At 41.5% G+C, this 16,815-nt stretch overlaps 1 protein-coding gene across 1 annotated transcript in view; it reads left to right on the top strand.

Annotated features, from left to right (window-relative positions):
• The window catches only part of LOC124789705 (UNC93-like protein), a 426,216-nt gene that overhangs the window by 337,356 nt on the left and 72,045 nt on the right, over positions 1 to 16,815 (top strand). The window lies entirely within an intron of this gene.

Here is a 16,815-nt window from a genome sequence, read left to right as displayed (position 1 = left end):
CTACTTTTCTCAGAATTTTGAGCATCGTGCACCATTTTACGTTGTCGAACGCGTTTTCCAGGTCGATAGATCCTATGAACGTACCTTTATTTTTCATTAGTCTTGCATACATAATTAACCGCAAAGTCAGAATTGCCTCTCTCGTGACTTTACGTTTCCTAAAGCCAAACTAATCTTCATCTAGCGGATCCTCAATTTTCTTTCCATTCTTCCGTATATTGTTCTTGTAAACAACTTGGATGCGTGAGCAGTTAAGCTTATTGTTCGGTAATTCTAACACTTGTCAGCTCTTTCCGTGTTCAGAAATGTGTGGCTGATGGTTTCTCAAAAGTCATATGATGTGTCGCCATACTCATAAACTCTGCACACCAACGTAAATAGTCGTTTGGTCATCACTTTCCCCAATGATTTTATAAATTCTGGCTCGATGTTATGTATCCCTTCTGCCTTATTTGATCTTAAGGCCTCCAAAGGTCTTACCAACCTAAATCGGGACTCATCTGTCCAGGCCAATGTTTTCCAGTTGTCTAGAGTGCAGTCAATATGGTGACGAGCCCAGGAGAGGCGCCACAGGCGTTGTTGAGCTGCTTGAAAAGGTACTCACCTGGTCTTCTGCTGCCATAGGCCATTAACGCAAAATTTCGCTGCACTGTCCTAAAGGATATTTTCGTCGTACGTCCCGCACTGATTCCTGCGTTTAATTCACACAGTGGTGCTTGTCTATAACCATTGACAACTTTACGCAAACGTAGCTGCTTTATGTCGTTAAGCGAAGCACGTCAGTCACCGCGTTGTCCATAGTCAGACGTAGTGCCCGAAATTTCGCTGTTGATGACGAATGTCCCATGCTTCCAGCGCCAACTATTATTCGGCGTTCAAAGTCTGTTGATTCCCAAAGTATGGCCACAATAACGTCGGAAATCTTTTCAGATGAATCACCTGAGCACTAATGAAAGCTCCACCAGTGCACGCCATGCTTCCGCCCTCTGTATATGTGCTAATCGCTGTCCCATGATTTAAGTCACATTGTATTTGCCTTGCAGCATAGCCTTAATGAAAGTGAAATTTAAGTAATGAACAGAACAGATAAAAAGGACATAGAAGCTTTAGATATGTTATGTTACTGGCTCAAATGGCTCTGAGCACTGTGGAACTTATCTTCTGAGGTCATCAGTCCCCTAAAACTTAGAACTACTTAAACCTAACTAGCCTAAGGACATCACACACATCCATGTCCGAGGCAGGATTCGAACCTGCTACCGGAGGCGGTCGCGCGGTTCCGGACTGTAGCCCTAGAACCACTCGGCCACCCCCGGCGGCTGTTACGTTACTGAAGTATGCCGTAGATAGGATTGGTAGATAGGAAAATGAAGTTCTGAATCTAATTTGAGAGAACTTTACGGTACAACTTGACTAAATGAATAGTCTGACAGGGCATATCCTGAAGCATCAAGAAATAATTAATGTGTTAAGGGAACGGCCAGGTAAAATGAAGGAACTTTAGAATTTAACTTCAAGTCGACGAGGAGGGCGTTAGTGACGGAGCAAATGATCTGATTGGGAAAGGATGGGCAAGTAAATTGTCGGAGCACTTTTAAAGGAACCATCTCAAATTGGCCTTAACCGATTTAGAGAAATCACTGGAAACGTAAGTCCATATGGCCGCATGCGGAAGTGAAACGCCGTCTTCCCTGACAGGATTACAGTGACTTAAAAGTGAGGCGTCCGACGAGATGTGGAGTACCAGTTACTATCTATTACCCATACACGAATTTAATCCGGTGCGATGCTTATATCTGTAGCCAAGATCCATCATTGTTATTACCTTACAAATTTAATTCAGAAAGTCTCCATAGCCATTATTTCTTTTGCTTCATGAATTTGCAATATACGGCGGCATGCTGAAAAGGAACAGCTTCGAATTTCGTATGTGAATGCTCTTAAAGATTTTTAAAAATAAATTACTAGTTATTGCCGTACTACATCTTTACTGTGCATTTCTACATGTTTGTTCTCTACATATTCATCCTGGCGACGAACACGTTTCTCCAAATGAGATCTCAGTTCGTTGATGCCGTCACTGTACAATGTTCGTCTTTTTCGATGGAGCCGCGCCCTCACCTCTGCTTCCATGCTTTATCACTATCAATGTGAAGTCCTCGAAAGCGTTCTTCAAGTTCTGGAAACAAATGAAAATCGGATGGGGCCAAGTCACTATTGTTGAGGGAAGATGGATGAGAAGTGGACCCGAGGCGTCGGAGTATTGTAGACGGCGCTGCGCTCGCGTGTTGTCTGGCATTGCCACGCTAAAGGACAGAGTGCTCCACGTGTGGATGAACTCCTCGATTTCGAACATCGATTGCAGCACTCTGTTTCTTACTCATCGACGTAGTTACTTTACACATCACCATGTTAGACACTATAATTCGAAGCCTTCTAACGGCAGAAAGCTGCAAATATACAGACATAAGGAAAGAAGGTGTAGCACGTTAACAATCAATAAAATTTTTCTGGATTTGCGACCGCATTATCAAAATGTAAAACTACCGACGTTTCTGTCACTGTTGCAAGTGACCTTCTTCAGCGTGTTCTTGTTTACTGCTAAACGAGAAAACATTGTTTCTTATATACCTGCAGACGTGGGTCTTATCAAATTCTGACAGCCTGTTAAGGATGAAGGAGAGGGGTGTTTGGAGTTGTTTATTGGTATTTTTATTATTTCTTTTCATTTGTGGAAACCCGACGTTTAGTTTGGTGTTTGCATTACTACTTGTGATTGGCGGAGAGCGGTGAATGGAAAACCAGGTGGCAGTTGTGACGTGGCGCTTTCTAGCGCCCGCTGTGGCGCGCCGGTAGTCTGTGCATCTGCGGCCGCTGCGGTCTCCAGTGCGCCTGTGTGTACTGCTTCACTTGAGCAGTAGTCCCTGAATGCTGTTATTGCTGTCAGCCAAAGCGTCTGAAGTCGGTACCTGTCTTCTCTATTGATGTAGGCGGGTAGCTTGGCTATTTCTATTGCCTCTCTAATGTTTCTCCTGAAAGTAAGAGTCTATTTCGCCAGTACGCGAGCTTCGCCAAAATCAGTCTACTTGCCGCACTTATTCTGGTGTTCTGGCACCGCTGAATTGATGTGTTGCCTTAGTCGGGTACATCTTTAGTGTTCGGATTTCCGTGTGCTTATGGGTGGTCCCGTCTCGCCTAAACATATTAATTCACATTCGTCCCTGAATTCGTAAGCTCCAGCAGCATGTAGTTTGTCAAATGCATCTTTCGCTGTGCGAAAAACATTCTGTTGCTGCTTTGGAAAATCGGCTTGATGCCTGCTCGTCGGAGAATTTTGCCCACCCGTTCAGCGACACCTTGAGTAGTAAAGCGATGTTCTGTGCTTTCTTCTGCTCTCCTCTATTGCCTTCATAGTTTTACCTTATAGTTTCATCCCATAACAACTGGCATAAAAAATGAGCTTGAGGTTTTGTAGTTCACCCTTTATATGTTCCTTATCGCTGATCCTGCTAGCCCTCTTGGTTAAAGTGTGCCGGGCGGATTTCTTCTGCTTAGGGTGATGATGAGAGGAGGCATGTAGGTACCTGTCAGTACTGGTTGGTTTCCAGTCTACCATCAGGCTCATTGTAAACATCCACGTCAAGGAAAGGCAGCGCCTCATTCTTGTCTCTATAGTGAATTGGATTATGCTGTGCTGAAACCCAGAAAAATTTTATTATTTGTGACAACAGTCGCGGAAGACTACGTTTATAATGTTAATAATATTACTTTTATTTAAAAAGTTTTAACAGTTTTCACACAAAAATTTGGAGTCATGATTTGCAGAACGCCCTCATGTCCAGAGACATATCGCGTGCTGTGCTGCAGAAGCTTACATAAAGACTGAAATTTAAATAAATGACCTGGCTATGGTGACAACAGGGCTCAAGGCTGCGAGGAGTGAAAGGACGAAATCTACAGAGGATTCCTAACTACAACCTCTATTTACGAGGCATTGAAACAACCAACACCGGTAACAGCACAGAGACACAATGATATTACAACTTACTACTCGTTCAAATAATACATAACGTCAAAAATTCAGAACGCAACATACGTGAAGTTTAAGAATAAATATTTTGATTTAAGGCAAATGGCAATGACTTCCCACAGTATTGCTGAAACTTAGCAGCCATCCGCAGTCATAGATCCACTTAGTTGTAATGATCACGCAGCAACGCTCGAGGAGCAGCATTGGTGGCTTAGAAAACAAGTTCCTTCTATAACACACCAAATATACTATTACAACGAGGCCCATTTTACGCCAGCTGTGAAGCCAGCCAACGTTTTGCATGGAAGATGTTAAATCAGATAATAACGTACAGCCTCGCAAACAGTCAATAAACCAGAAGTTCGTAAGCTAAATTATAATACTTTTGAGCGCATAAGACATTTTCATTGCAACTTAACTATCAAATGATTTAACTTGGAGCCTTATTGAAATACTTTAGCAATGCGCAAAGCAGTAAAACCGCTGCTCATAATAAGGTTAAGATAAAATTACAAGTTTAAAATTACAAGTAAGACGGCATTGCACAATTTGAGCTGCTTGCACACACAGTTGTGCAGAGGTAGCCAGTACGTAATGAGGTACTGTAAGAGCCACGGTTACCAGTAATTTGACTGACTGACAATTAAGACTGTACACGCTGGTATTCAATACAACATACTTCAAACAATACAACAGGCTTTACCACAGTCGTGCTCATAGATCATGCCAGGAATTGGCCTTTAAATAAATAGATATTACCCCTGTAAAATTTCCCGGACTCAAGCTGTGTACAGTCTCATAAATTTGCACAGCTTTCGTAATAGCAATAGACCCAGGTAGTAATTGTAAGCGTCGGCCGGAGTGGCCATGCGGTTCTAGGCGCTACAGTCTGGAGCCGAGCGATCGCTACGGTCGCAGGTTCGAATCCTGCATCGGGCATGGATGTGTGTGATGTCCTTAGGTTAGTTAGGTTTAATTAGTTCTAAGTTCTAGGCGACTGACGACCTCAGAAGTTAAGTCGCATAGTGTTTAGAGCCATTTAAACCAGTACTTGTAAGCAAAACGGCACTTACAGGGCGAGGAACTTCCACATACAAAAGACGAATGCACATTTGAGATCCCACAGCTCAACGCGAAAGTCGTAAAGGCCACCCAGCAGTTAATCGCACAAGAACGATCCTGGACGAGACAACAGCTCACCCACCAGAATTAACAACACACCTGAAGGCGGCGCGGCAGACAGAAGTCTTGGCAGGATGCAGACGCTTGCGCTCACGACTCTTCACTGCTGCACTGTTCTCCAGACGTAGCAGGGCTCCAGTTACGCTACTAGCGAAAGAACAGACACACAATCAGCTCCAGAGATAAGTTACTGCCCAGATCTGTCTGAGTATTTCAAGTACCGATCGATTTTACAGATTTTATTTTGAGTCGTCAGTCTTCTGACTGTTTTTATGCAGCCAGCCATGAAATCCTCTCCTGTACCAGGCTCTTCACCTCTGAGCAGGAATCTCCCTAATTATCTGTTGGATATATTCCAATCCCAGTCTCCCTCTGTAGTTTTTACCCTCTACAGTTCCCGCAAGTACCGTGGAAGCTATTCCCTAATGCCATAACACATTTCCTATAATCCTGTCCCTTTTCAAAATGGTTCAAATGGCTTTGAGCACTATGCGACTTAACTTCTGAGGTTATCAGTCGCCTAGAACTTAGAACTAATTAAACGTAACTAACCTAAGGACATCACATACATCCATGCCTGAAGCAAGATTCGAACCTGCGACCGGAGCGGTCGCTCGGCTCCAGACTGTAGCGCCTACAACCGCATGGCCACTACGGCCGGCTGCCCCGTTTCCTTGTCAATGTTATCCACATATACTTACAGCGCCAATTCTTTAGAAAACTTCATCATTCCCTACTTTATCAGTCCGACTAATTTCCTACATTCTTCTACAGCACCACATCTCAAATGCTTCGATTATCTTCTGTTCCGCTTTTCTTATAAGCCATGGTTTATTACCATGCGATGCTGTGCTGCAAAAGTACATTCTCACAAAATTTGTTCCTCAGATTAAGGCCGGTGTTTGATACTACTAGAGTTCTTTTGGTCAGGAATGATCTCTTTGCCTCTCCCAGTCTACTTTTTATGTCCTGTTCACTTCGTCCGTCGAGGGTTATTTTGCTTCCAAGACAGAATAATTCCCTATTTCGTCTACTTTGTGATCACCAACTTTTATATCTCTGCTACGTCTCATTACATTCATCGTTCTCAGGGTCCCTATCATTTTATACACTCCACTCATTACACTGTTCATTCCATCCAACAGATCATTTAATTCTTCTTCACTTTCAATCAGGACAGCAATGTTATCGGCGAATATTATCACTGATATCCTTTCATTACAGATTTTGATCCCACTCTTGAAACTTTCCTTTATTTCCGTCATACAGATTGAACAGTAGGGGCGACAGACTGCATCAATGTCTTGCCCTATTTAAATCTGAACACTTTGTTCTTCATCGTCCAGTTTTGTTGTTCCCTCTTGGGTCTTGTACATAGTGTATATTACTGGCCTTTTCCAATAGCATACTCTAACTTTTCTCAAAATTTCAAATATCTTGTACTATTTTACACTCTAGACTTCTTTTCCATTTCGACAAATACTATGAGCGTTTCTTGATTTTTCTGCAGTCTAACTTCCATTATCAAGTGCAATGTCATATTGTCCTCTCTGGTGCTTCTCTCTTTCCAGCTGAAAGTTCCTCAGTTTTTCCTTCCAACGTTCTGTATATTATTCTTGGCAGCACATTGCATGAATGAACTGTTAAGTTGATTGTGCAATAGTTGTCGCACTTATTTGCTTGTATGATATTCGTAGCTGGGTGGACGATATTTTTCCAAAAGTCTGCCGATGTGTCGCCCGATTTTCTACAGCAACTTAATAATCGTTTTGTTGCCACCTCCCCCAGTGATTTTAAAAATTCCTGTGGGATGTTACCTAAGTCTTTAGCCTTATTTAACGTCAAGTCTTCCAAATATCTTCCACATTCCGACTAATACTGTCTCCCCTGTCTTTCCCATATCGACTTCAGTTTCTGTTTCTGCCGTGTCATCAGAGAATTCCTCTCACTCAAGATGCTTTCAGTGGACACTTTCCACCTATGCAGTCTCTGTTCTGCGTTTAAGAGCGAACGAAATTCCCATTGCGCTCTGAATGTTTCCACCCTTGCTTTTAATTCTATTTCGATATGCTGAATCAGTCCTCTCCACGATCGCTTCTTTTACGATTGCTTCATATTTTTCCTGTAGCCATACTATCTTAGCTTCTCTGCAGTTCCTATTTATTTCATTCCTAAGTGACTTGCATCTCTGTATTCCAGCGTTTTCCTGAACATTTTCGTACTTCCTCCTTTCATTGATCAATTAAAGTATTTCATCTGTTACCAAAGTTTTCTTCACAGTCACCGTCCTGTTACCTATTTTTATCTTTATGATTTCTCTTTTTAGAGATGTCCAGTGTTCTTCAACTAAACTACCTACGCTGGTATTCCGTATCGCAGTATCCACATCTTTAGAAGACTTCAAACACATTTCGACATGCCTCAGTACATCAGTAACCACTTTCTTCCACACTGATTCTTCCGTACGATTCGCTTAAGCGTCACTCTACTCTTGATCATTACTAAATTGTGATCTGCGTCTACATCTGCTCCTAGGTATGCCTTACAACCAAGTATCTGATTTAGTAATCTCTGCGTGACCATTATGTAATCCAGTTGGAATTTTCCCCATATCCCCAGGCTTTTACGAAGCATAGATCTATTTCCCCTTCTTGTGGTTCTTGGAAAGCGTATTTGCTATTACTGAATGAAATTTGGTTGCAGGATTCAGTTAATCTCTATCTTCTCTCATTCGTACAACCAATCCCATATTCTACTGAACCTCTTTCTACTAGTCCTTACCCTACATCTTTCCAATCCCCCATGATTGTTATATTTTCATCACACTTTACGTACCGAATTACCTGTTCAATATCCTCATACACTTCCTCCATCTCTTCATCTTCTGCTTGCGACACCGGCATGTATACCTGAACTATTTTTATCGGTGCTGGTTTTCTGTCGATTCTGATGAGAAAAACCCTATCACTGAACTGTTCACAATACTTCATTCTGTGCGTTACCTTCCTGTTCATAACGAATTCTACTCCTATTGTACCATCTTCTGCTTCTGTTGAAATTAGCCTTTATTCGTCTGACTGGATATCCTTAACATCTTTCCATTTCACTTCTTTAAGCCGCAGTATATCTATTTTGAGTAATTGCATTCCCCTTTTCAGACTTTCTAGCTTCCCTGCCACGTTTATACCTCTGACTTTACACGCATTGGCTCATAGAATATTGTCCTTTCCTTGTGTTGGTTATTCTACCTTTTCTCCTGGTCGCCTTCGCCTTGGCAGTGGCCCCACAGATCAGAATCGGGGACTACTCCGAAATTTTTTGCCATGGGAGAGATCATCATGACTTTTCTTTTAAGTTAGGCCACATACCTTGTGAATACACCTCATAAGTCTTTAATTCAGTGGTTTTCATTGACTTCTGCATCCTCATGCCGTTGATCAACGCTAATTCTTCCGTCCTTTTGGAGCAGTTTCCCATCCCAAGAGCAAGAGAGCGGCCTGAACCTCTGTCCACTTCTCCATCCTCTTTGACAAGATCGTTGATAGTACGGCGGCGACTTCTTACGCCGAAAGTCTTCGGTCGCCACTGCTGATGATTACTAGTGAAAGACGTTACACCTTTTTTATTGTCTTCTTTCTTTCGATCTCTTTCTTCATCATTACGTTGCTAGTGGTCCTTTGCGGATGCTACATGACATCTTACACGCATTGGCTCATAGAATATTGTCCTTTCCTTGTGTTGGTTATTCTACCTTTTCTCCTGGTCGCCTTCGCCTTGGCAGTGGCCCCACAGATCAGAATCGGGGACTACTCCGAAATTTTTTGCCATGGGAGAGATCATCATGACTTTTCTTTTAAGTTAGGCCACATACCTTGTGAATACACCTCATAAGTCTTTAATTCAGTGGTTTCCATTGACTTCTGCATCCTCATGCCGTTGATCAACGCTAATTCTTCCGTCCTTTTGGAGCAGTTTCCCATCCCAAGAGCAAGAGAGCGGCCTGAACCTCTGTCCACTTCTCCATCCTCTTTGACAAGATCGTTGATAGTACGGCGGCGACTTCTTACGCCGAAAGTCTTCGGTCGCCACTGCTGATGATTACTAGTGAAAGACGTTACACCTTTTTTATTGTCTTCTTTCTTTCGATCTCTTTCTTCATCATTACGTTGCTAATGGTCCTTTGCGGATGCTACATGACATCTTTCAAATTTTCTCGATGAGAATATCACCAAGTTTTTTACAACAGAAATTTGCTAGTCCCCTGACCAAACCTGACGAGCTACTGTACGATTTCCCTGACCCATGGTTCTACACAGATATCATAATTATGCATAATCATCTCCGCCCTGAAATGAAATTTAGTGACAAAGGAAATTACGTAAAATCTAAGTCAAAGTAAAGAAGCGGAACTACAGCAGACAATAATCGAGGCACTGTGTGTAGAAGATTCAAGTGAAGCTCGACACCTGATCTTGATGAACTATACAGGAATGTACGAAACACAGTAAGGAAAACGTGTGTAACATCATTATAAGGAGTGCTGTTTCTGCTCTATACGACCATTGGCATTCTGTAGCACTGTGGATATAACTGCGCAGCCTTGCCATTGGAAGTTCTAAATCTGATGCTTTCAAGTGTCTTTCAAGTAATTTCGCGACATTTCTTAGCCGTAGTTAGTTCGTATGTTGCAATAAATGATCAGCAACAAGACAGCAACCTATGATACGAAAGCGTTTTTCTTAAAAGAAAAGCCTCTACACGCACAATACGGGAGGCAGTTATGACAAGTTTTCTCGACGCAATTTATAATGATGGGATGAACGTTGCCGATATTGCTATCCCAGTACTTCTAATTATCTTTAATCTGTGAAGAGGTACGTACCCTACTGAGCGGACACAATGCTGAACGACCAGCACCCAAGAATGGCCGATCACTGTCCGTCTCCAGTACCTTGTTCATGAGCGGTTGACTGGCTACCATGGAACATACAATCCTTGACATGACTTACATCAATCATACTTCCGGAAACACGATAACACAGCATCTACATTAGTCAAAGTGATGACATGAAACGGGCCACCTTGATTGTGGAAGGGACAGCTAACACTGAATGATATCACTACGGCGTTTGATACTTTTCATATGAATACACTGCGTCTGAAAATGAAAATCAAACACTGCAATATAGCTATCTGAAAAACACGTATCAGTGTAGCTTATTTGGGCTGGAGAAGTCATCATGAAATCGCGCTCACAGAAGTAGCCCAGGGCTAAGAACTTTGTCCATTGCTTTTCTGGCTATAGTTCGGTGGCATTCCACCTGAGCCACATTTTTCTTTCTACTTCTCATTAGAAGCGTCCTGGCAGATTAATGCTGTATACCACACCGAGAATGAAAACTGGGACCTTTGCCAGTCAAGTGCAAGTGGTCACATCTCTGTTTCCGCCAGTACCTCTTCCCCAATATTGCTAACTTTACAGCACTGCTGGAAGAAAAGACATTGCAGAGAAATTGTTTACCAACATCCTGTGGAACTATTTCCATTACGAATTCATTCTGTCGTACATGAAACATCCTATATTACGGGCATAAAGTTCTTGCGCCCCATTCAATGCAGCGCATCATAGACTGAGCAGAATGTTAAAAATATTTTCTGGACTTCGGTTCTAGCCGTTATCGGTCTGCATGGTTAGCACTGGTCAACCAGTGTATCAGTCCATCACTACTCGCAACCTGACTACAGATTCAGCCTCGGTAGATTTGCAGCTTTGCCTAGCGTATGTTCTACAATAAATAACTGACAGCGCTTCTCTGTGTTAATTTTATGCACCTTCATTGCCATAGTTTTGATAAAATGTGATGTTCAAAATGCAAAACGTTACTGTTATGAGGAGCAACACATGAATAACCACTCTCTGTTTCCCAACAAATAAAATGGAATTTGTGGTCCACCCCAATGAAAAACTTTTATATGTTATCCCCAATGTAGCTGATTGTTCCCATGTTATCGGTCGGTTTCTGTTATATAAACATATGAGATCTAGACTGATACGCAATGAAATAAAATTAGTTGCAAAATTCTCGCCTCAAAATATGCCCCTTTTTCCATATAAAATAACACTTTTTTTTTACTTCCAAGTAGTCCAAATAACAAAAATTTTGATTTCCTTTAATCGAGCGAGATATTGACATGAGACCACTGGGACACAGACGTGAAAAATTCCTGGTAAATGATTAATAAATTTTTATTTAAGTATGCTGCATGAGTGTCATTCCTTTTTCACAACATATTGAAAAAACAGATTGCACTTTGTGTCAAGTTTCTCCACACTAAGAACACTGCTTCTCTACATTACTAGCATCGGCTTTCTGTTTTTTTTTTTTTTTTTTTTACAGGTTGACAATTATTGAACTACATACAAAAAACGTAAATTAGTTATAAACCACGGCGTGCACGCACTTTATTCAACATGTAAACGTCACTGCAGACATTCGGATCTAGGTAATGACATGTTCGACTTGCCAGCCATCCTTGGCGATGACGTGGCGCCGACAACTAGTGAAATTTTGCATGACCAGCTGAAGTGTCGGAACATCGATGCTGTCGATGACCTCCTGAATGGCTGTTTTCAGCTCAGAAATGGTTTTGCGCTTATTGATGTACACATTGTCTCTAATACAACCCCACAAAAAGGAGTCCCGTCTGTTCAGACCCGGAGAATATGGTGGTCAATCGAGGCCCATGCCAGTGGCCTCCGGGTACCCCAGAGCCAGAATGCGCTCCCCATAGTATTCTTCCAGGACTTCAAACATTCTCCTGCTTCGATGGGGTCGAACTCCGTCTTGTATGAACGACATAGTGTCGAAATCCAGGTCACTTTGGACAATGGTGATGAAATCATCTTCCAAAACCGTCACGCACCGTTCGGCAGTCATCGTGCCATCAAGGAATATCGCACTGATTATTCTGTGACCGACATTGTACACCACACAGTCACCCGTTGAGGGCGAAGAGACTTCTCGATTGCAAAATGAGGATTCTCAGTCCCCCCAAAATTCGCCAGGTTTACTTATTGATAAACCCATCCAAATGAAGGTAGGCTTCGTCGCTAAACCAAACTATACCGGTATAGTCATTCCCATCATGCTTCGCGGCCAACCGTGATGTTTGAACGTCCTAACGCAAACCGTTCAGAAGTTATGATGATTTTATTTCATGTAGTCAATAACTGCTCCTTGTACCACTCCCTGCCCTTGCGCTAAGGGAATATCATATTCAAAACTAAACAAATCTTAAGATTTATTAGAGGCAATCCAATAATAAATGACAGAAACGTATTCAAGTGAGTGTCCTCCTCATGTCACTACGAATTTATATTTTACGCGTCTGCTATCATAATGTTGGTTTCAAAGTGTTCATCAACTAAAAACTCCAAACACAGCTCCTGACCAGGTTCGTCACCATTCAACAATAACTTAAAATCTCTTTATGTGATAGTACAGACTGAACTTTACAAATGTAACATTTGCTATTTGAGCCACTTTTACATACATTTTCTCCCAGTAGATGTGATTGGAATGTAGAAGAATAACCATTGCTCCGTATGGCTCTTGTTTCTAAACATATCCACATGAGTGTCATGTTTTATAAAAGCAAGAATAAGTGATAAGTAACCTTCAAATTATTATATTTCTCAAGCGTAGATCAGCGCTTATGACTGTAGCACAATTTTCAATTGTTTGAACTTGCTAAGACTAGTAACTGTTCACTAACAACAGTCGGTGCTGCCATCTACTGCTGCAAAAAATGTAGTAGAACGTAACAGTGCCATGTGAACCCACTGGGAATTCCTAAAAACCTTTTAATCACCATTGGAAAACAGTAAGTCCTTCTAGGCACTGCGGGCTGGGATGTGTTAAATGTTATTGTGGCGGGTCCATTATAAATCCCGAAAATGTCTGTATGAAGCTCGATAAGTAAAGCTTACTCAGTAAATTGTATATCTTTCCTCAATAAGTACAACATGAACTTCGTGTCAGATTACAAGTGTGTGCCGGACCGGGACTCGAATTCTGGACCTTTCCCTTTCACAGGAAAGTGCTCTATCGGCTGAGGTACCCAACCATGACTCAAGACACGACCTCACAACTTTACTTCCGCCAGTACCTGATCTCCTACCTTCCAAACTTCATAGAAGCTCTCCTGCAAACGCCGCGCGGGGTAGCCGCGCGGTCTTATGAGTCCTGTCACGATTCGCGCGGCTCCCCCCGTATGGAGTTCGAATCCTCCCTCGGGCGTGGGTGTGTGTGTTGTTCGTAGCGTAAGTTAGTTTAAGTTAGATTACATAGTGTGTAAGCTTAGGGACCGATGACCTCAGCAGTTTGGCCCCACATTTCCAAATTTTCTCCTGCGAAATTTGCAAGTCGTTGCTCAGTGAAAATTTCATTTTGGAAGTACAATAAAGTTTGTAAGAATGAATTGGGTATGGAAAAGACTGGCAATAGTTGCAAATACGTGGAATTAAACTGATAATAGATCACTCAAATGTTAAGAGAGTAATCTGTGAAACTGTCAAAAGAAAATAAATGGTAATGATAACTGGAAAAGTTCACAGTATCCTCTAGATGACGTGTTCATGTCTCTGTTATCTGTCTACTCAGTGCTTGAAACTGGGTGGCCGTCGATTCGGGATCCACATGTGTATGCAGAGGGTTCCCTGCCACTGCATGCGTGTGTGGTTATGTTTGTGTGTGTGAGGGTGCGTGTATTGGGGGAGGGGGCTGGCATGCAGTCCGCCTGGCGCACTGAGTGGCTGACACAGCCAGTGGGACTCACTACCCCTCACCGTTCATTTGGATCCGGAGGGACGCGCCACGACGCGTATAATGCACAGTAAATAAGCCGGCCCGCTGACGTACAAGCGCCGTAATTAAGCTTTTGTGCGGGCGGCTGCCGACCACCTCCCTCTCGCGGACAGCTTCTGCCGATCTCTGGCGTCATCTCCCCTTTAACTCGTGAGAAATGCAGGGCTGTGATTGTGCGACGCAGTAGAGAGTTCGACGCCAGTGGGATTAAAAAAAAAAGCTGTGCGTCTCTGTTGCATAAGTCAAAAACTTTATGCCTGAGGCATTGCCACCAGTTTCTGTCGGGAACTGTAATAAATTGTGTGCTCTAGGGTATTACCGTATTTTTAAGTCACTCAAAGTCGGTTTTATCAGTGACGGAGATTGATGGGTGTCTCAGGAGGGAAATTATAACGCTGCAGTTGTAAGTGACTTATTCCGTTTTCTGTAACGTTTAGCAGTGTTCTTTCCGTGTAATCTGGAGCACATCGACTGAAGCAGCTATATTTTTTATTCCAAATTTAGACCTACAAAAAGGAAATGAAGTGTTAAATAGCTCAAATATCCACGATAAATTATTGTAGCGGAAGGGCTCTATCGGAAAATTCACAAAGAAAGAGTTACAAAACTGCAAAGAGCTTACAACCTCATTTGTAACAGATAGAACACAAAAATCTGTATTAAACAGTTTGGAAAATTACAATATTGTAACGGATTTGATAAAACAGCAGCTCTTTACATTTTAGAAACCACGATAGTTGGTGGTAGGTACCAAATGAAAATCAATGAAAAATCGAGAAAGAAAAATTCTCGAAAATAATCGCCAGATCGAACTGTGAGAATGATATTTGAATGAAGAAGAATTCACAGGAGATCTGTCACCAAGCTAGAACAAAATTTTCAGTCTTAATTCGCAAGCACAAATTTGGTGAAAAATTATCTGCACGAAAAAATTTCAAGATGGGTGGAAGAACACACAAAGAAACACAGCGAACGAATGTAGAGATACTCAGACCAAAAGAATAAAAAAGTTGAAAGATGCTCCTTAGTTGAGCAGGAAGTAAAAAAAAGTTAAAAAGAGATCAATATCCGAAACAAAAAATGAATGTACTTTTCTACTAATATTACTTTGGTCCAGTTTAATATGTTTCTTATTGCCGTCTACGTCTTCTTGGTCTCGAGCATTAAGTTAGAAGCCTGTTACTTCTCCATTCCAGCCAACTTTTTCTCGAATTCCTGGCCTTCCCCGTGCAGTCTCTTTGCTAATTTCAATGTTTCAGTTCCTCGTTGGCAAATAATCACGCTTCTTGAAAATTTGCTTGGCTGATAATACTTTTTGTTACGGATAATGCTTCATAAATCATATACAAGATAATTCCCTTACATGCCAAAATGATACATTTTTTCAAAATTCTTTTACATATCGTTCCGTGTAAGTGAAAAGTAGGATTGCATTTATTAGCTTATTAGTTTCTCCTCTTGTTCTCAAAAAACTCTCTGTTTTCTCAGTGGGGATTCTCTTCGATTCTGTAAACGAGTTCTGTTGTCTCCAGTCCTAGAATTGTCATCAAACTGATAATTTGAGACAACTCTACTGAAAGCAGATCTTCCCCGTAGCATGAGATCTCAATTTCCTGAACATGTATTTAAGTTCCTAGTATTTAATTTTTCTTAAATTACATTGTTGAGAAAACTGAAAAAGCATTTGGTAACCCTGCCGTCATTTATTCTGTGCATATGAACGTAAAATTTTAATTATTTCTTCCCGCAAGTGAAGGCTGATGAAACTTCTGAGAGTTCATTTTCATACAAATCATTCCTATGAACAATAACTTCAATGTTTTCCTCAGAAATTCTGTTTGTGTTTCGAATTAGTGATTTGGTTCTATATAGCAAGGGCTTTAGTGTCAGTTTAGCATTGAGTATATTTATTATTTCTTACATATATACTGCAGACGATTCTGTAGGCTTTATTTGGTTATTTAAAGCTTCTTTCTTAGTTTCCTTCAGGAAATAATCGTGAAAGTTGGTCAATATCCTCTATGTTTCTGAACTTATCTGTCATTACGTTCTTCTACGACTGCACGCTGGTCTTTTATATTGCTGTACAGAAACTTGAGATCAAGCGACAATGATAAAATTATACGTCATTCCGAGTTCAAGGTCTCAAAAGTACTAGAATTACGCTTACTGCTGTTCATTTCTATGAAACGTCTCTGATACTTTATAAAGTCTAGTACTATCGCTGCTGGCTCATTTTTTTCATCATTGGTCATTCGTCTTTATTTATTTCTAATGATTAGCGTTAGACCTTTAGTACAGAGCCCTCAACATTTACGCTTGATCTGGGGTATTAGCAAACCGCTTCAATTGAAGCTGTTCACTAATACCCTCACAACTCTGGATGCCCTACCGACAAGGTTGTCTGCACTTACGCTTCAGGAGCAAATTCTGGCGTAGAGTGTCTTCAAACAAATGACAGCTTATAGTTCTAGGTAAACGGTCGACACACTGACTTTTTGGCACAGCGCTGCACATAGACAAATACTTTACGAGTAATTATGTAACTCATAATGGAATGAAGTATACAGCGCTTTTTAGAGCACATGCTCTTTCCTCAAGTGTCTTTCTCACAAAATATAAGCATTGAAAGGGTCCCGAAGAAGTTAGCTCACTCTGCGTTTCCAGTGAGCAGTATAAGAGCGTGATGTATGCTCTTTTTAGATAGAAAACGAGTACCTCCACATACTGCGACAG

The sequence above is a fragment of the Schistocerca piceifrons genome, chromosome 3, assembly GCF_021461385.2.
Source record: "Schistocerca piceifrons isolate TAMUIC-IGC-003096 chromosome 3, iqSchPice1.1, whole genome shotgun sequence".
Lineage (NCBI taxonomy): Eukaryota > Metazoa > Arthropoda > Insecta > Orthoptera > Acrididae > Schistocerca > Schistocerca piceifrons.
Note: the sequence above shows the minus strand (reverse complement) of the source record. Positions and strands in the feature narration are given on the sequence as shown.